The sequence below is a fragment of the Equus przewalskii genome, unplaced genomic scaffold, assembly GCF_037783145.1.
Source record: "Equus przewalskii isolate Varuska unplaced genomic scaffold, EquPr2 contig_452, whole genome shotgun sequence".
Lineage (NCBI taxonomy): Eukaryota > Metazoa > Chordata > Mammalia > Perissodactyla > Equidae > Equus > Equus przewalskii.
Genome location: NW_027227607.1, coordinates 99,862 through 121,018, shown reverse-complemented (window position 1 = coordinate 121,018; position 21,157 = coordinate 99,862). Strand labels below are relative to the sequence as shown.

Below are 21,157 nucleotides of genomic sequence, written 5' to 3'. Positions count from 1 at the left end.
TACATTTGTTACTTTCTAGAGTTGGCTTCAGAATCCTGAACTGACTCGGTTTGTGGTTTTTCACAGAGACTTTAGCCTAAATTATAGCTCTATGTTTCCACTTACACATTTCCATTTAAATTTGAATGGCTAAGATGAAACAATGATCTATTCGAAAGGTAGCCTGGTTTTTTCTATAAGGTTCAGAAATGAATGCCAACCTCAGAGTTGGGACAGCCAAAGTTAATGTTAAGTTTATCTTGTTTCTTCACTTTTTCCATTTTGAGAGGAAGTATAGTGGAATGGCTATAAACACAGGCACTAGAGTCAGAAAACTCAGTTTATAAATCCTAGTATGCTAAGCACTCGTTGTGTTACTATGTACAAGTTCCCTAACATCTATAAACCTAAAGTAATTTGAAGTTAATTTGTTTTGTGAGCATTAATTTTAATACAATAATACTGTCACATGTACAGTGTTTTTTTTAAAGGTCTTTCTCTGGCCAGTCGCAGTGACCTAGTGTTAAAGTTTGGCACATTCTGCTTTGGTGGCCCAGGCTCAGTTTCCAGGCACAGACTTACACCACTTATCTGTTAGTGGCCGTGCTGTGGCAGCGGCTCACATACAAAAAGAAGAAGATTGACCGTGGATATTAGCTCAGGGCAAATTTTTTTCAGAAAAAAAAACCTCTCTCATCTATGATCAAAATTGAGTCTAAGAACCAATCTGAATTACATAGATAAAAATATATTTCCCTAGGTTTCAAATGAAGAAAAAACTTTTTGAAAGAAGTTAGTTAATTTTCAAAGATCATATCTGAAGTTAGGGGCTGAATTAAGACATATAATCAATGATGGCCTCAAAACTACAATGAAAGATTAGCTTGGACTCAGAGTTTTTTAAAAATGTGAAAAGATGTGGCAGTTAATCATGATAGTCCTATGTCTGTGAGGAAATTCAATCAAGGAGGATTGCCAGGTAGATTAAGCATAACAGTGGCCTTCTGAACCAAGACAACTGGAGATTCAAATAAGAATTTTAGCAAGCTCTTAATAAATGCAGACATTTGATGAACTGGTTTTGCCTGAGAGCATTCCCGGTTTTCATGTACTTAGAGACTTAAAATATGTAAAAGCCTTAATACACTTGAGGGGGAATAAGGAATATATTTCAGGTATGTTTACTGAATAAGTCAAGCCCATGGTATATTCAGCATTATTATTTTATTCAAATTAAACAGCCTTTCTTATGCATTGACTAATATTACCGTAGTCGGATTTTGGAAATCATCAGAAGCTATTTCTCAATAATTTGTCTTTAAACTAATTTAAATTCCTAAAATTCCACTATGGAAATAAATGTATTCGTTTTAGAATTCTATCTCTACTATAATGTGATTATTCATTGTATGGGTGACAATACGAACTTAGTAATGAGGAGAGTTGAAGAGGAAATTTAAGTAAGAATTTATTGAGAAGCCAGATATGAGGTTAGGGCTGAAAATATATGCTATGAAAGTGTAGACATCATGAATACATCAGGTAAGGATTGATCCTAATTTCTTTTAATTTGAGATTATAAAAATATCTGATGGAACACATTGCTAGTCCATTAGTGTTGTCTTCTCAGCAGCATCCAAGACTCTACTGTGGATTGATCAAAAGCATTCATGTTGACTAAGGCGGACACTGATCACAATTTGCTGCAAGATTTAATGGAAATCATTAGTATATGTTCACAGTGAGAGTCATTAGAGTCATTGTAATTGAATACCTGATTACTGTTCTCTGAGAGACTTGAATGAGGCATACCAAACCAAGTTAGTTCCTTGAATATAATTTTTTGGTCACTCTTCTCAATAAACATTTCTAAATATAAGCTCATGAATTATATCATTTCAGGTTATTTATGTATCCTATATACACTGGACCATGGAAAAAAGCAGTAATGTCAATGTATTTATTTTCTCAGGACTTTCCAAAAACAGGAATATTGAAATCCTCTGCTTTGTATTATTTTTATTTTGCTACATTGCTATTTGGATAGGAAACTTGCTCATAATGATTTCTATCACATGCAGTCAACTAATTGGCCAACCCCTGTATTTCTTCCTTAATTACCTCTCACTCTCTGACCTTTGCTACACGCCCACTGTGACACCCAAATTAATATTGACTTATTGGCAAAAAAGAAGACCATTTCTTATAGTAACTGCATGACACAGCTGTTTACCACCCATTTCTTTGGAGGCATTGAGATCTTTGTCCTCACAAGGATGGCCTATGACCACCATGCAACCATCTGCAAGCCCCTGCACTACACCATCATCATGAGCAGACAAAGGTGTAATGCCATCATCACACCCTGTTTCACTGGGGGATTTATACACTCTGCCAGTCAGTTTCTTCTCACCATCTTCTTACCATTCTGTGGGCCCAATGAGATAGATCACTACTTCTGCAATGTGTATCCTTTGCTGAAATTGGCCTGTTCTAACACACACATTATACGTCTCTTAGTCATCGCTAACTCTGGTCTAATTGCTTTGGTGAGCTTTGTTGTCTTGATGTTGTTTTATTTTTTTATATTGTACAACATCAGGGTACATTCTTTGGAAACTCGAGGCAAAGCTCTTTCTACTTGCAGTTCTCATGTAGCAGTTGTAGTCTTGTTTTTTTGCACTAGCATTATTCATTCACATTAGACTAGCCACAACTTTCCCAAAAGATGAAGCATTGGCTCTTTTTTATACCGTCATTGCCTCCATGTGAAACCCTCTGATCTATATCCTGAGACACATGGAGATGAAGAATGCTTTGAGGAAAGTTTTGTGTCATCATAAACTCTTGGAAGAAAAGTAACTTTTCAGAAGATTTTCTGCATTTCATGCCATGGTTCCATGAAACCATGACTATAAATAAGATTTATCGTCACCATCTTCCTGGCCTTACTGCTTGGCAAGCTAAGGGAACAAAGAGGAAGCATATAACCTCTGGAGATGTATGCTTCTACACTGAAACCTCATGAACAAATTGAACATTATTTTTACTCATACTTTTCTCCCTCTGACTTATCATTAAGAATTGTGCTCACATAATATGAATTAACCAGAGGATATTATAAGTATAAAAATTGTATCACCTATTTGTCATTGTATTGAAAAAATATAAAACAGATCATGTATTTTTCACATCTTAAAATGCTGAAAAGCTGAAAAAATCTTACTTTCAATTTTTAAACTTTTACTCAACTAAAAATACAGAAAATTGCACATAATCATGCATGTACAATTCATTAATTATCATGAACTGAGCAATATTCTACAATCAGTAACCATATTGAGTTAGAAATTAACAGTATACCTGAAGTCCTTCTCATTTATCTTTCTAATTAACACCTCCCAAAGGTAATTAATATCTTCATCTCTAAATTGTTTAGTTTTACACATTGTCATATTTGTAGAAAAATAACGATACAGATTGTACTCTTCAGTGTCTATCTTCTCTTTATTATGTTTATGAGATTCAATCCTTATGCTTTATGCATTTTCTGAGTGTTTTCAGTGATTTACAGTATCTCATGGTTACATTAATATGTAACAAATAATTTATCCATTCACTTGCTGCTAAACATTTTGTAGTTTCCCATTAAAGGCCATTATGAGTAGCACTGTTATGAACATTTTGGAACATATCTTTTGGTGAATTATGTGTTCTATTATTTCTTTAACATGCTTTATATTGTAATTAAGACAAAATTTTAAGATAGCGGTTGTACAGTTGTGTTAATACTCTCCCCTAACATATTCCTGACATAAAGTATATTAAGTAAAAAATAATTATCAATAAAGAAACACTAGTGTGACTTCAATAGATGGTTTAGAAATATGTAAAACTTCTGGTGCTTCTACGATCCATATGATGGGCACGTTATGTAATGATTAATGCAAATCAACTTGTCAATAATAGATAAAAAGAAGAAAGCTCTGATAAAGTATATACAATGAAACTGAGAAAAAATCCCAGGAATACAGCGTTGTATTACGTTAGAAAGGTTAAGATATCAGTAATCAGAACTGGGAAATTTTAAAAATAGGATATTCAGTGGAACATGTGAAGTTGATTGACACAATAAGCAAAACTGAGAAAATTCTTTATTTATGTCTCCAAAGGAAAAAAATATATTTTGGTGGGCTACAAATAAGGACAGTGGTTCCAGATAAAGAAGGTATACTATAAGTAGATGCTAAGGCTAGATTGCCACATAAACACAAACACATGTACACATATATATGCACAAATGTAGTATAGAAAATAAGGTCTTCCAAAGGCTTCTATTTCTCTCATAATTGGAATAAGCATCCTTGAATAGAAAATGAAAAAAGATGGAGAAAATATTAAATTTTTGTGAAAAAGTATATAATCACACAGCAAAAATTACTGACATAGGAGGAAACTATGTTGGAAACAACTGTTACAGAGTATGTCATTCAATGATTACCTTTATTGCAGTTAGAAGACAAAATACAATACGATATATCTATTATATTAGAATAAAAATTAATTTTAAAAGCATGATTTAAGAAGATGAATCTCAAAATTGTCCATGGTGTTAAAAAATTAAAAAATAAATAATTTAAGAAATAAAAAAGAATATTTTAATTAGAGATTCAATGGATAAAACAGAATAGCTATATCTTAAGAAAGATCCAGCAAGTGGAAATTATATAATAACAAATTAGCAGAACACAGAATTAGAGAGACAAGAACATGGAAACAATTAAAGATATATTAAGAGATTATAAATGAAGTAAAAGAGAGTGACATATGAATATCAGACTCCAGGATTTGGGTAATAGTGAGAAAGAATACCTCAAGAAATAATAATGTATAATTTTCCAGAATTGAAGAAAATAAACCTTAGAAAATAATCACGGGAAAGAAAAAGAGTTGTTCTCAAAAAGAATCATAGATACGTGACTACTAATTAATAATAATTTGCTTTGGTAAGAGTAGAAGACAGAAGAAATAAATTACCACATTAAAATACTAAAAGAAAAAATGTCACCCCTGACATTCACGTTTTTTGAAAAACAAGAGTAAAACAAAGAGTTTTCAGTACAACAAAACAACAATAAAAAGCAGAGAGTTTACTACAAACCTGCTCTCACTAAAAGAATTGTATAGAATGTTTCATAACACAAGAAGATGGCTAAGAATGAAGATAGGACATTTCAGAAGAAATGGGGAATGAGGAAAATGGAAGTTTTATATGTAAATGTAGAAAATGTGTTAAAAGTAAAAATCTTGTCTAATTTGTGAGATAAAATACAGAAAAAAGAACAAAAATTCTGGTTTACAACATCATGCAAATTCGAAGAGAATGATCAGAAAAGAATGTTCCAAGAACCTTATAGTGTTCAGTAGCGGGGTAAATGTTGATCAAATTCAGACTTGTTAATGCTCATGTGCAGACATGATTTCTTATAGATAGAATAGTAGGAAAAAGATAGCAGGTAGAAAGGTGGATAGATGGATGAGATAGATAGATAGATCTATAGATGACAGATAAACAGATTAAATGTATTGAAGGAATGAAAGGAGATCAATCCATTTAAAAAGCAAGAAAAGAAGGAGGGAATAAACAAATTGGGGAAAGTAGAAAGCAAGAATAAAAAATCATAGAAGTCAATTCAAATATATAAGTTAAACACAATCAACACAATGGACTAAATCCTCTAGTGGGAAAACAAAGATCATCATTAATGATTAAAATACAATCAGATGCTTTTACAAAAGATGCATGTAAACTATGAGACGTGAAAAAAATAAACTTAAAGCATGAGAAAGAGCAGGCAAACGTGATAGCATTTGAAGCAGTGGTGCACATACAAATACACACACACGCACACAAGCAAACGTGAAAAAGTAGGCAAGTCATTAGCAATTCTTAAAATTATTTAATATTGGTAGAATTTGCAACATGGAAACATTTACAAATCCTAAATTTGTATGGGTATAGAAGGGCATAGAGGATATGATCCAAAATAATATGTAGCATTGATGGTGAGTACATGTGGATTATCTAAAAAATTTGTCTTGTTTTTTGCCACATATTAATGTTCAACAAGTGTCAAAGAATCTGCACCACACAGACAGATGATCTAATGACAATTCAATTAAAGTAGAAATCAAGCACAGAAAGGTAACTGTTACTCATACATATATGGTAATTTTTAAACAATTTTTTATAAAACTACTAAGCCAAGAAAGAAATCATAATAGAAATCAGAATATGTTTAAAGATAAAATTAATAAAAATAGTATATATCAAAAAAGTATGTAATGCCTAGTGGGAAATTTCTAGCTTTAAAATTCTCAAAACTGTTAAAGGAGAAACATACTTTGCCATCTTAATAGATGATTTGTTATAATTTAACTGCAAATGGAATCCAAAAAATATTACCTATAAAATTTCACATCAAACATTGTGTTGAAGGGTGAAATACTAGAAGTTATTCCTTAGCATTCAGGAACAAGAATTGAAGCTTATCGTCACCAGTTCCAATAAATACTACTCAGTATTGTACTGAAGGTCCTAGCCAACATAAGATAAGCAAACAAGAAAAAGAAAGTTTTAAGTATTGAACCAGAAATGAATGGGATACTATTTCTATAGATCTTGCAGATATTAGTAGTCGAAAGAGAATATTATGAACAACTCTGTGGCAAAATTGAAAGAGGCGAAGTTGTGGAGAAACTGGAACTCTCATACTCTGCTGGTGGAAATGCAGCATAACCACTTCTGAAAATATTTTGGCAGTTTCTTAAAAAGTTAACATACTCTTACTACGTGACCCAGCAATTTCACTCTTTGGTATCTGGCCAAGAGAGATGAAAACATATGCCCACACCAAAACTTGTACTTGAATGTTTATAGTAGCAGTATTAATTATGACCATCAACTGGAAACAATTCAAATGCCCACCAACTGGGGAATGAATATACGAATGAACTGGTATATCCACATAATGGAATCCTATTCAGTAATAAATATGAGTAAACTACCAATAACGCAAAACAACATGAACTTATAAAACACTGTTGTGAAGGAAAAAGGTAGGCAAATTTATATTTGGCTCCTGCAAAGCAAATTTCCTCCAAGCATAGGCATAAAAGAGATGACTCCTAGGATTCATTTATGCACATGCCTTTACCAGCTGTTTAAAAATATTTCTTGTTTACTCTTGAGTCATATCAGGTAAAGAAATTGTACGTGCAATCAAAAGACCAGACAACATCCCTGTGGAATGAATACATGCTTTTCTGTGAATTCAAGATAGATATCTAACTCTTGATTCCCCTTGCAAAACAATAGGATTTCTTCCAGAAAAGCAATCCTGAAGATAACTTCAGAGATTTCATCTGGCTTTATTTTGAATCACTGGTTTATAGTCTTTCATTCCATCTCAGATTTATATTCCAGAGAAGAGTTAGCACATGGAGCACCAAAGGTGGAAAATATGCAAAGCAGATATTTCCCTGACGAGCCGAAAACTAACCTGATGTCAACTCAGTGGGACTCACTTTGATAGTTTTTGTTTTAGGCTCATTACATACTGTTTATCATTTGTTCTTTTTAATTCTTACTGTAAGTCTATAAATTTAACTGTGGTATAAAGATTTGAGTAAGAGTAGCATGTTTTAGTGATGTTTACTTATAATTACATATTGCAAACTGAATTGGAGCAGGAAATAAAAATAGCATTAAAGTTTTGAAATGTTCAAGTTACCACTGACTTTTGAGCATCCAATCTATAGAAAACTTCTACCTTTCAAATGATAATCCTCCTAAATAAATTAGGTTTACCAGAATCAACCAAGGTAAGTTAATAGAATGGAAAGGAAACCTGTTTTGTGGTTATGTACCAGGTACCATTCTAAGGAACTTCACATCATTATCTCATGTATCCCTCATTATTTTCTCTAATAACATATCAATATCAGAGTGTTATATATGTGGATTCAGAGGTTTAGATAGATTAAACGTCTTTCCCGAAGGATTCTGGAGAAAGTAAAAACAGTTCACATTGTTCTTTATTAAAAGTTCTTACTAAAACTTTACAGAAAGTAAAATGTTTAAAACAATTATTTGGAGTAAAGTTTGGCAATTGTCTAAACTTATGCTGGATGATAGATTTTTATCTCCTACTAATCCAGAAAGAAATTTTTGACTTGATGGCAGCTTCTATGTAAACCCAAATATTAAAAATGGACCCTAAAAATTAGCCCGGCATAGGGATTTATTCTTCTACCTAATGGCAATTGTATGCAGGTTGGAAACATCTAAGGACCGATGATCTGTCTTGCTGGATGGTCACTGTTATATGGACAGAGTTTGAATCAATGCAGTTTGTTCTCCACTTTATTTTACACTACTCAGCTTCTCTAATTCTTTCTATATCGCCTTTATAAAAAAACGCTTACACATTCATTGTATATGCCTTTAATGTTTTGAAAGTTTTCCATTAGTCAATGTAAGGTCAATTTCTTCCTTTACTATAATTCCACCTCTTCAGTTTACTCATGAGATTGATTACATTATTGTCAGTACCTGTCGCAACATCTAATTAGTAGTTAACCTTTAATTTTCTTAAGAATATTTAATTAATTAACAGTAAATAATTCCTCAACTGTACTGGCTGGGATAGTAAAAACTATTATGGTCAAATTGGAGGCAAAAATTATCCAAAATAATTTGAAATCATAGAAGTGCTTATCTAAACCTTCGTTTTTATAAATGTGAAGATAGATTTTCACAGTGATTTGGCAATATCATTTTTTGTGCTGTAAGTAATATGAAATATAGATTCAAATAATTCCAACCACTGCTGTCCCCCTGATTACTTGTCTCCTCTGCTTTCATCTAAAGGAGGCAGTGCTGGACTGGGTAAAAATCAGACCCAGTTTCTATGAGCTACCATTTGTTAGTTCTCTGATTTGGGAAATTGACTCAGTTAATTTAGATCAAATTCTCTTCTATTATTTAAGTCTTTCTAATAACTATCCTCCTTATTTAATAATTCTCTTTAAATCAACTCACTTTTATACAAATTTGTTTAAATGGAAGTTACATATTTTATATGACAGATATGACTTTTAACTCTGTGACAATAGATTTTTAATTAATCAGACAAAATTAATATATTTTATTTAGGTACCATTATCTGTGGATAATCTGAGAATGAGACTGTTGTCTTTTTGTTAAAAATGGAGATTAACAAGTCTTACATATTAAAGATATGGTATACCCAAATCAAAATCTTATCCCTCATGTAATAAGATATATTAAACTAAAATTGTACTAAAATAATGTGTTTTACTCCCGTGTCTTTTTGTTAGCTAAAATAATTTCAAGTATTTTCAGTAATATAGCTACATGGTTTTGGTAATGCCAGACTGGTTGATCTCTACATAGCTTTGCAACAAAAAATTCTGTGTTTTTAAAAATCTGTGTCTGTGGTACCTTTCAAACATGATCTAGGAGTTACATAGAAAGGCCCTCTGGATCCCACATAAGCCCCCACCAATGGGGAGAAAAGCACTTAGATGGAATTCTCCTCTATAGTACATTCCTTTCAGTCCTACATATTTCATGTCATACAATCAAACAGAAAATGGTGTATGCAAATTCATGGATCAGTCACTCATTCATTCAACACATAATAGTTGAATACCTACTGACCATAAAGTATGCTTTATTATTGTTTTGTAACATCATTTAATGACTACATAGTAAACATACAAGCATATAAAAGAAATAAAAGGAATGGAATTCAAACATAGTCATACAATTTAAGTTTTCTCTTTCCTTTACTTATTGTACCACTAATTTTAACAAATGTTCAGTTTACCACAGAAGTATTGGCTTTAACACTTAAAAGGTAAATAGGAGAGATGCATACATTATACAATTATTTTTACAATGTCATTCATTAGCAAGCATTCTAGTGTTTGCAGTTATATATTCTAGTCATTTGGCTTTCACAATAAGATTAGTTCTCAGGTTGATAAGGTTGTTTCTTTCCCTTGTGGCAAAGGAATTTACCCAGTTTGCAAATTAATCATGCACTCAAGAAGTTCAAAATTCAGGCAAATACATCATAAGTTTATTGGTATTCCTTGCTCGTGTGCACACAGAGAAAACAAGGAGGTATTTCCCTTTCTGTTCGAGAAAGAAACATGACATAAAATGAAAACTTCACTATGAATAAAAAATACAAATTTAAAATAGCCATATATCACATACCCAGAAATAAGTAAATAAGTGATTATTTTCCTCTAAATGTGATGATTAATAGTAATAGAATTTTCTCAATTAGGAAATAGTAATATGTTAATCATTAAAATTTAAAACTGGAGAACACTGAATAAAATACACATTTCATTTCATCAATATAACAGAGCACTTGAGTAAAAATGAAAACTGTAAGGGAGATAAATTAGCAATAATTCCGAAGAAGAAATATAACCAATATTAACAATTGATGAATTAGTTTCCATGATTTGTTGATAGTTTTTATATGATTGTAATTTCACTGCAAATATTTTCATCCAAATACATTTTTTTCTTTCAGATAGTAAACTATTTGTGCATAACAACAATAAACTCACCACATAGGAAATCAAGAAAATATCAGTATTCATTCTTATAGGCCTTCCCTCTGACCAGAACATACAAATATTTTACTTTATACTCTTCTTGTTTTGTTATCTTGTCATCTGGTGGGAAACCTTGTAATCCTTATCCCTATTCGACACAGTGCCCTTTTTTTCACCAACCAGTGTACTGTTTCCTCAGCCCCTTGTCCTCTATGGACATCTGCTATACCTTCTGTCTGACACCCAACTGATCAGTGACCTGTTACTGGGAAGAAAAAACATCTCCAATTATAATGGCATGTTTCAGGTTTTTCCACACACCTCTTTGGCATCATCGAGGTCTTCATCCTTACAGTCATGGCAGTTGATCCCTATGTGGCATCTGCAAACCTTTCCGTTACATGCTTATCATGAATAGCAAAAGATGCAATCTTCTAGTCTCAGCTACTAGGGCTGCTGGGGCTGTCTATTCCTTTTCTCGGTTTTCAATGATGATCCATTTGCCCTTCTGTGGCCCCAGCAAAATTGATCACTACTATTCTGAAATTTTCCCTTTGCTGAAAGTCATGTTTAATGATGCCTACACCACTGATGTCCTTGTGTTTGCCATTTCAGGAATGGTCACCTTGGAAACCTTTGTTCTCTTATTTGAGTCTTACACTATATTATTCACCTTAAGAAATCACTGAGCAGAGAGAAGGCACAAAGCCCTCTCTACCTCTGGATCTCATACCTCTGTGGTTGTTTTATTTTGAGGGACTTCAATTTTGCCTACCTCAGACTCCCTACCACTTACCCTGAGGCCAAAATATTTGCTGTAGTTTACACCATCATGGCTCTTTTTGTTCACTCCCTCATTCTTTACGTTGAGAAATACAGAGACGAAACAGGCCATGAGAAAAGTTTGGTGTGAAAAGATCTTTTCAGATGAGATACACAATTGAATTTTTTCCTATTCAATTATTAAGGAGTAAAAGTGGACTCGGAATCAGAGAGCCCTATTAGCTTTCAGATCACTGTTGTTCACTTTATAAAAATCAGAGATGATGAGCTGAAGAATTATAAGTAAAGTGACAATTTCACTAGTGGCTTTGAGATTGGGTAGGAGCATACATGCATCAAAAATATTTTAGGCTAATGTAACGATGATAATGTCAAATAGAGTAGGCAATTCTGAGGCTGAACTTGAATTTTAATCATTTGCATATGAAATTTATACTTGGAGACTAGGCAACTTTTTGGCATTCTGTGGAAATGAAGTATATTGAAAGTGTGATTTGGAAATTTAAAAAAATAATATTTTTTTATTATTGGGCTTTATTTCCTCACAAGATGTTCAAATAAATCTTGATATGATGGCACTGTGAAATTATGTAATGGAAAAGTTCACAGAAATCATTCAGTTTAAAGAGTGAAGGGAAAAGGGTGATCAGATCCATTCTCGGGGAGTTACAGCATCCTCTCCTCATCTCTCTTAAAGTGTCCTAGGCAGGCACAAAGGAAATGATGACAACTTATTTTTCTACTATAGTGTTTATTACATCACATATACTCAGAATGTGGAAAGACAGGTTGAGAAATTTAATAGATCTTATCCCTTTCCAGTAAAGTTCAATTATCTAAGTGACTACAAGACTGCATTTGGGAAGAAACTGCACATACCAGCTTGTCCTGATACATAGACATTAGAAATGAATTCAATCTCCATCCTCGTGGACAAGCAATATGCCCAAGTGAAATTCTTTAAAAATAAATTTTCTTTTACCATAATTCTTTTTGTATATATTTTAATTCCTCTTAAGATGAGAGAAAAATATAAACAGAAAAATACAACAGTTGTTGATATTAAAAAACATTCTACCCTTGTACATGGATAAAACAGTATTATTAAATGTTCTGAAGAGTTGATTTCTAAGAAAGATTTCCCAAGGGAGCCAGAAAAAAGATAAGAAAATATTTTTGTGGATTTCTATGAAAAAGAACAGACAATCATAAGAAGGTGGATAACAGTTTAATATTAAAGATAGAGTTATTTGAAAAACATGAAAATTATTTGAAAACTTAAAATGCAATAGAATTTGAAAAAATAATTTCAATAATAATGCAAAATCAATGGGAAGGGAAATGAGAGAAAATTATATGACAGACAAATTATAATGGATTTAAATTAGAGAAGAATTATATAAATTACAATTCAGACAAGTTGCTAACACTTACGTTGTTATAATATTCCTTTCAGTAAGATTTTTGCTTAAAAACTTGATCGCAAAGAACATGTGGGCAGTAAGCCAAGCAAATGTGAAGGTGTCTTTCACTTTCCTGCAAGAATGAAAGACAATAGAACTAAGAATAATGTTTATCATTCTCCGTCTTTTTCTTTCAAGACCTGTAAACTGCCACATTGCTGTTTAATACTTGTTATAGGGAAGTGGTCTAATCCAGCACAATATTCATTTCTTTATTAGTAGCTTATCCAAATTGTAACTCATATAACAGAGCCCCAAGGATGTCTGCAAGAACAGAGAAGGGGAAGCACAGAGAGAATATCATGAAAGTTCTATGTTAAGAATAGGATGAGGCCGGTCCAGTGGAGCAGTGTTTAAGTTCGCACATTCCACTTCGGCGGCCCGGGGTTCACCGGTTCGGATCCCAGGTGTGGACGTGGCACTGCTTGGCATGCCATGCTGTGGTAGGCGTCCCACTTATAAAGCAGAGGAAGATGGGCACGGATATTAGCTCAGGGCCAGTATTCCTCAGCAAAAAGAGGAGGATTGGCAGCAGGTAGCTCAGGGTTTGTCTTCCTAAAAAAAAAAAAAAAAGAATAGGAATATGGTACAAATGTTCAGTTATAAGAAGAATAAACTTCTGAGGATCTAATGTACAGCATGATGACTATAGTTAATGATACAGTTTTGTATACTTCAAAGTTACTGAGAGTGGATCTTAAGCATTCTCACCACACAAAACGAGTTAAATACGTGAGTGGTAGATGCGTTAATTATATTAGTCTTGGTAATTTTTCTAAAATGTTGTAATGTATATGTATATAAAATCATCACATTGTGCACTTAAATTACTATAATTACGTTTGTTAATTATTCCTCAATAAAGCTAAAAGAAAAACCAGGTTTCCTTAGGAATGTAGGAAATGGATTATATAAAAATAAAGTACTTAGACTTCCTTTCAAATGAATTCTTTGGAGGCCAATCAAACTTCACTCTTTTGATGTATCTGATGTGGTTTTTAGGGTTATCTTACATGTTTTTCACATATTTAAATTTTGAAACAGGATAGAAAAAGAAGTTTGCAAAACAGAGAGAAGGCTACATTGGAAAAATCCCTTTAATGTCCACATGAATCAAGACATAAAACACTGTCATCATCTCCAATGTCAATGATAGGTCACTTCCTCTCTTTACTCCTTCCATTCCTTTGGAATTAGCCATCCTACTGACTTTTGGTAATCACTTCCTTGCCTAGCAACTTTGGGCAAATCATATGTCTTATGTGTTATATCTTATCTGTTGACAGAGTCTTCTCCTGTGTAAGAAAGGACACTCATAGTGCCCATCTCACTGAGTCCTTTTGAAGATTAAATGAGAACCCTTAGCATATGATCCACAGTAAATCATCAATATGTACTTGTTATTTATTCTGCTCACAAAACACATTGGAAGTCAACTCAATCTTTGTTTATAGATGTATTCATCAGCGACGTACTTATCTATCAATGATATGATGATCTGAGAAAAAATCAGCACATACCAAATATCATACAGATCAGGAAGATGTGGCTAAGACTCAAAATTAAATTTGTGCTAGCACTTCTTAATATTTCAAGGCAGAATGTAAGAGTCTGTCTGTCCTCAAGAAACTTAGGACCATGCAATTAAGCATGTATGCAGTTTACTTTGGCATAGATTAAAATTGAAATGTCAGAGTCAGTGAAACCCTCTGTTTTAAGAAATGATATTGTGAAATAATTACTGAGTATACTGTGTATCAGGAATTGTGCTAAATGTATAACATTTTGCTAAGTATATGGCTAAGTGAATACATGTTGTTTTAGATTTTGATTGTATATTACTTATTAGGTTTATAATGAACCCAGAAGAGGAAACTGAGTCAGAGAGGAATTAAATAATTAATAATATTAATTAGTAAGTAAATTAATTATTAAGTAAATATTAATAGTATTTAATAGAGTTATTGTGAAGATTAAACAAGATTATACCTATAAAGTGTTTAGAAGAATGTTAGGTACACGGGAATGCTAAAATTGGAAACTAATAAAAGAATGATTAGATCTATTGATCGCCAATGTGATTAAGCAACATACTGATGTCATATGCTTATTCATAGCAAAACCACAGTATCAACCCAAGCAATTTCAATTCATTATGTTTAAGGTTTCCCAAACTTTAACTTTAACAATGGTAGAAAACCCAAAAGTTATGCAAAATCTTAACTGAAATGTATTTTATAAATCACTAAACCTTGATTCATCATTTTACAGATGGGGACCCTAGAACCATGAATACAAATTCCTAAATTGAGTGAAGAGCTATTCTGGAGAATGAATTAATCTCTTTTTTTCCTATCCATGTTCTTGCATAGGCACTCTTTGTGGCTGTGATAGCATTGTTCATGTTTGAGAGAATGAAGAGATTTAGTGGATTTTCTCACATATATAGCTTTCTTACCCTTTATAAATGACCTACATATGTAGGAGGGAGGGACTGATTGAGCTTGTACTTTTTGTTTATCATCTATGTTTTCATATATAGAGAGAGTTTAGCTTAATTTATTATCTCCTTTGGTATATGTATATCGAAATATTCTGATTCAAGAACAATAACTTTGAAGGTTTTGAGTTTTGCATAAAATAATTAGTTAACTGTGATAAAGCAGGGTTTTTAACACTACATTTATTATGTTGCTTTGACTCTACATCTTTTATGTGTTAACTCAGGCTCTAGACTTAGAAAACACTGATTTCAAGTTCTGGTTTGCTAATCACTAGTTAAGTGTTCTATGTATACTTTATCAGGAAAGTCTCAACTAATTTTTAACGTATCTAAGATATTATTACTCTTGTATCTGCATCAGACTGAACTGAAACTGCATTCAGTTGCATAATGTTTTATTTTTTTTCAAAGATCTTATTCATCTATTTTTAAATTTGAAACTCAAACTTTCCAATTTATTTAGGAGAGAAATGATTTTTCTACATTTTAGATAAGGAAAAGTCAGAAGGAAATGAACTTAGGAGTTTACACTTAAAATTGATGACTGAATCAAGATTAGAGACTAGAGCTCTTCTCCCACTCTAAAATTGAGAAAGTAGAAATACAGGTGGTGGTGTACATGTGGGAAACTGCAAGTGTATGGGGAAGTGGAAATGAAAAGAGATTACCAAGAAGGAAAATAAAACGTCACCTATGGCCTTGAAGAGTGGAGAAATTGAAGATTCAAATATGTATTTGGCAAAGTTATTTGGTTAGAAGTTGAGCGAACATTTAATTAGCAGGGAAATTAATTTTGTAACAAATGAAGACAGAATGATTGGCTTTGCTTGAATATTCTAACGGCCTTAGTTTCTTTGGAGGCTTAATTTTGTGTATAAATCAAAATTTTCTTGTTCAGCTTTGGGGAGGGTAAAAAACTTGTCTTTTGTTTTATCTCCATGCATATGATTAAATTAATGTTATTGTTTATGTCCATTCAAATGAATAAGTGACTACATTAAGAGTTGATGAAACCAGTATTTTAAATATTATTTTAAAAATAGTCTTTATTTATTTACAGGTAAGGAAATCTTTTCATTATATAATTGGAAAAATAAAGTATTCCTTTTCAATGACTTCTCTATAAGCTATTCCTAAATCTTAAAATTGCAACATAGAAATAAGTTCATTTGTTTTAAAGCTCCATGACAAAGGAATTTTTTGTTTGGAAGGTGACACAATTAACTTGATCTGTAAAAGAGAGCTATGGGGAGAGCATTTGAAAATTAATTGACAAGAAAATGTAGCTACAAGATTAGAGGAGAAGATACATTACAAAATTGAAAGAAAAGTTTCAAATATTAATGATGCATTTTGAAGTCAAAATTTGTAGTAAACACCATTAGTCCGTGTGGTTATCAGTTCTATGTAATTTTTTCAATAGCGATGAGGTTCAAATTAAGTTAGCAGAAGCTATGATCAACCTAAGCTGAATTGTCTGTATTTTTGTATATCAAATTCTCTCGATTTAATATAATTGCTAAATGAGAAAGAGATTCAAACTACCGTTATTCATTATATATATTTTCTATATACTTTTAATTACAATTATTCTATATAAAACTAGGGAATTTGATTAGTATCTCAACGTTTTCTACTTGTTCAAAATAATTTTATCATTTAAAATATCATTTTCTATAATGTAGTCATATTTACTGGACTTTATTATTGTCAGCTTTAGATTACTGATTTGTAACACTAACATTGAGAAAATAAAATTAGCAATTAATATTTCTATGTTAATGAAGCAATGACCATTTATCGATTTGAGGTTCACAACTATTTTGTGACAAAGTGCAGAAAAAGGTTTCCTCGTTTTTCACATGAGATACCTTAAATTCAAAGAAATTAGCCAAATTCACACTCTGATAATTAATAGTAAAACTGGGTGCCAAATGTTTATCTTTACATAAATTTTTACTGTAAACTTTTCTAAGAATTATGCAGTATCAAGATTCTTTATGGGTTTGGGCAAAAAGCACAAATTGGACAAATAGAGAATATAAACTCATTCTCTCATTCAAACCACTGAGAAGAAATTAATTTGCAAAATATAGCATACTGAGTCAAGAGCAAAACCATGAAGATAAAACTGCCTTCTCCCTCTCTTATTTAGTTTTAACTAATGCTTTATTTTCTGGTTCATTTATATACACGATTTTTATTGATGTGCCTATAGAAATCAATATACTCCTAATATAAAATAGCAGCATTTTACTGCCACAAATAACTAAGAAAAAGATAAAGAAGCTTTCAAAAAATTGTTCAAACCAATTGCAGAGACCTCTTGCAGAGTTTCTATTTTCCACTTTGTAAATATATATGTATCATCACAGAAATATTTTCTTTTCTACCTCATTTTAAAATTATTATGAGGAGCATATATTGCAATAGTGACCACTGTTAAGCTTTACATTTGCTTGTATATTATTAAACAAAACTTTGTATGACTCATAATTGCATCTTTAACAAATTTGAATTTTTAAGGATCCAGAGTAATGTCCTTTCCAAGGACTTAGTTGTATAGTCCTTTAGAATAGGAAAATATTTAGCAACTTATAGTAATTTTTAGAGTTTTTTGTGTGTATTTGAGGAAGATGTCCCTGAGCTAACATCTGTGCCAGTCTTATGTGGGATGCCACCACATCATGGCTTGAGGAGCGATGCTAGGTCCATGCCTGGGATCCCACTCTGTGAACCCCCAGCCACCGAAGTGGAGTATGTGAACCTAACCACTAAGCCACCATGCTGGCCCCTATACATTTATAAATACTTGATTGAATGTATTTTATTAATGTCAAGATTGAACATAGTGTCCTGAATGATTGACCTAAGAAAATCATTATGAGAGTAACCAGAAAAAAATTATTAAATATCAGATTTTTATTTTCTGAAACACTGTGATCATGTCCCTTAAACATAGTTTAATGAAGTTAGTTATTGTCAATTTTCTGCATGAGCATTTCTGATATTGACTTATGCATTATGTCTTTTCAGGGGACAGGTAGGCATTTTTACTGCACTGGACCACAGAAAATAGGCGTAACATCACTGTGTTTATTCTATTGGGACTATCTCAAAACAAGAACATTGAGATCCTCTGCTTTATATTATTTTTATTTTCCCACATTGTTATTCGGATGGGAAATGTGCTCATCATTTTTTCTATGACATACAGTCAGCTAACTGACTACCCTATATATTTCTCCCTTAATTGCCTCTCACTCTCCAACCTTTGCTACACATCACAGTGACACTCAAATTAATGACTGATTTACTGGCAGAAAGGAAGACTATTCCTATAATAACTGCATTATACAGCTCTTTATCCTTCACTTTTTGGGGGGCATTGAGATCTTTATCCTCTCAGGCCTGGCTTATGACAATTATGTAGCCATCTGCAAGCCCCTGCACTACACCATCGTGAGCAGATGAAGGTGTAATGGAATCATCGTAGCCTGTTGTCCTGAGGGATTTATACACTCTGCCAGTTAGTTTCTTCTCACCATCTTCTTACCATTCTGTGGGCCCAATGAGATAGATCACTATTTCTGTGATATGTCTCCTTTGTAGAAAGTAGCTTGCACCAATATCTACAGAATTGGTCTCTTGGTAATTGTTAATTCAGCTCTCATTGCTTTGATGACTTTCATGATTTTGATGGTGTCTTATTTTCTGATATTATACATCATCAAGGCTTACCCTGCAGAGAGCCACACCAAAGCCCTTTCCACTTGTAGTTCCCACATCATAGTTGAGGTTCTGTTCTTTGTGCCTGTTTTCCTCATTTACATTGATCAGCCACAATTTTTCCAGAGGGCATGATGTTCGCTCTTTCCCACACCATCATTGCCCCAATATTCAACCCCCTGATCTACATGTTGAGAAACTTGGAGATGAAGAATGCCTTGAGGAAAATGTGGTATCATCAATTGTTTCTGGAAGAGAAGTAACTTACACAGTCATTGTAACTATAAATTTTTCGCACTTAGTAACAGCAGAGGCCAGATGAACCTTTGTGAAGGAAAGTACATATTGTTCAGACCTTGCAATAACCTTCATCTCTACCACCATAGCTACTTTATATTTAGATCAATGAGTAAGAACTTGGGTGGCTGGGAAAAAAGGTTGACTGAGAGCTCCAAAACATATAATCTGGTCTACCATCATTGATAATTTCCTCTGCAGTGTACATCATATAGTGAGCATTTATAGGACTCAGATATTTTCATATTTTGTCCATGAAGTCTGTTCATATGTCTCTTTTTCACACCTTTCATCCTATGCTTTCTAAATCCCTAGGCCTCCAGTGAAAATATCAGCAATTACCATGAACTGGAATAGAGCTATACCTCTAGTTATCTCTTGGTCTATACCAAGGCAACAACTAACTGCACTGGTTGAGGTTTAGCTAACTGAGAAGATTTTCCTTAATCCATGTCTTTTTAGGGACATTTATATTTGGGGATGTAATGCTACCACATCCCATTTCTGTTCGCCCCAAATTTTCATGTAAAACTAAATATAAACAGATACAATCATATTTCCTTCTCAGCCAACTGCTCATAAGGCCACAACTAGTGACAGAGGAAGGAAGACAATTTGGCAAGAGTCTCATGAACGTTTCTTGAGCCTACCAGACCTTAAGAAAATAAGCATAATTTTGCAGGAAAATAGCTCAGGTGAGGTTATTATATGATCTTCAGGCAATGAGAATCTGTTCTCCTCTGGAAACGAGGAGGGAGCTGATTTTGTTTGTCTAGAGGTTTCAGGGAAATTGGGCCATCAAAATTCTCATGTTCACCCCAAATGTCACTGTCTTAGATTGCTGAGTCCCATGTTTTTTCAGGCCTTGTTGTTAACATAAGAGATTGTAGAACCCGTCCTTTCAGTCTCACGTCCAGCTGTGCCATACTCACAGTCAAATCCTAGGCCTCATTTTCATTTTAAAGGTCTTTGTTTTGGCTTCTGGAGAGCAGAGCTGCACCACAAGATTTCATGTCTTACAGTACTCCTTAAGTTTCAGGGGGCCAAGTATAACTATCCTATTGTTTATATTAGGGTTCTGCTCCCAACATCGGAAGTCAGACCACTTCACAATCCTTATAATTATGTTATACTCATACATCATTCAAGCTCCACAGTCATTGCAGTACTCAGTACATCAACACTGTTTATGGGAAATAAGTAAAATGAAATTTTGTGAAAAAAATAAAAATTTCTTTATAAAAAATATGAGGCAGCCACTTGTGATTTGTTGTTCAGATCCTGGGTGCAGACCTACACACCGCTTGACAAACCACACTGTGGCAGGCGTCCCACATATAAAGTACAGGAAGACGGACATGGATTTTAGCTCAGAGACAGTCTTCTTTAGCACAAAGAAGAGGATTGGTGGCAGATGTTAGCTCAGGGCTAATATTCCTCAAATTAAATAAATAAATAAATATATAAATATAAGGTTAAAATTGTTATAGCAGAAGCACTATAGTTTTCTCTCAAAATACTAACTTATATGTTCTTCTAATTAACAAATCATTATTTTTCCCACAGAAAAGAATGACCAACATGGTTTTCAAAGTTATTCCAACTATGGATGCCCTGAGACAACCAAATTCCTCACTTCTCTCCTAAATAAGTCACTTTACTCTCCTTATCCAGTCCCAACCATCACCTATGCATCATTTTGAGGTATGCTCAATTCTGTCCCAATTCCTTGCTCATATTG

At 32.9% G+C, this 21,157-nt stretch overlaps 1 long non-coding RNA gene and 3 pseudogenes across 1 annotated transcript in view; 3 read left to right on the top strand and 1 right to left on the bottom strand.

Moving 5' to 3' along the window:
- Positions 1-1,911: 1,911 nt before the first annotated feature.
- LOC139081309 (olfactory receptor 4P4-like) lies at positions 1,912-2,841 on the top strand (annotated as a pseudogene).
- A 6,577-nt stretch (positions 2,842-9,418) lies between these two features.
- LOC139081308 (olfactory receptor 4P4-like) lies at positions 9,419-11,585 on the top strand (annotated as a pseudogene).
- Positions 11,586-13,308: 1,723 nt separating this feature from the next.
- The window catches only part of LOC139081321 (uncharacterized), a 103,226-nt gene continuing 95,377 nt past the window's right edge, over positions 13,309-21,157 (bottom strand). The window contains exon 3 of the long non-coding RNA XR_011536416.1: positions 13,309-13,442. This is a non-coding gene — a long non-coding RNA (uncharacterized lncRNA). The remainder of the gene's footprint in view (positions 13,443-21,157) is intronic.
- On the top strand, positions 13,530-19,382 carry LOC139081307 (olfactory receptor 4P4-like; annotated as a pseudogene).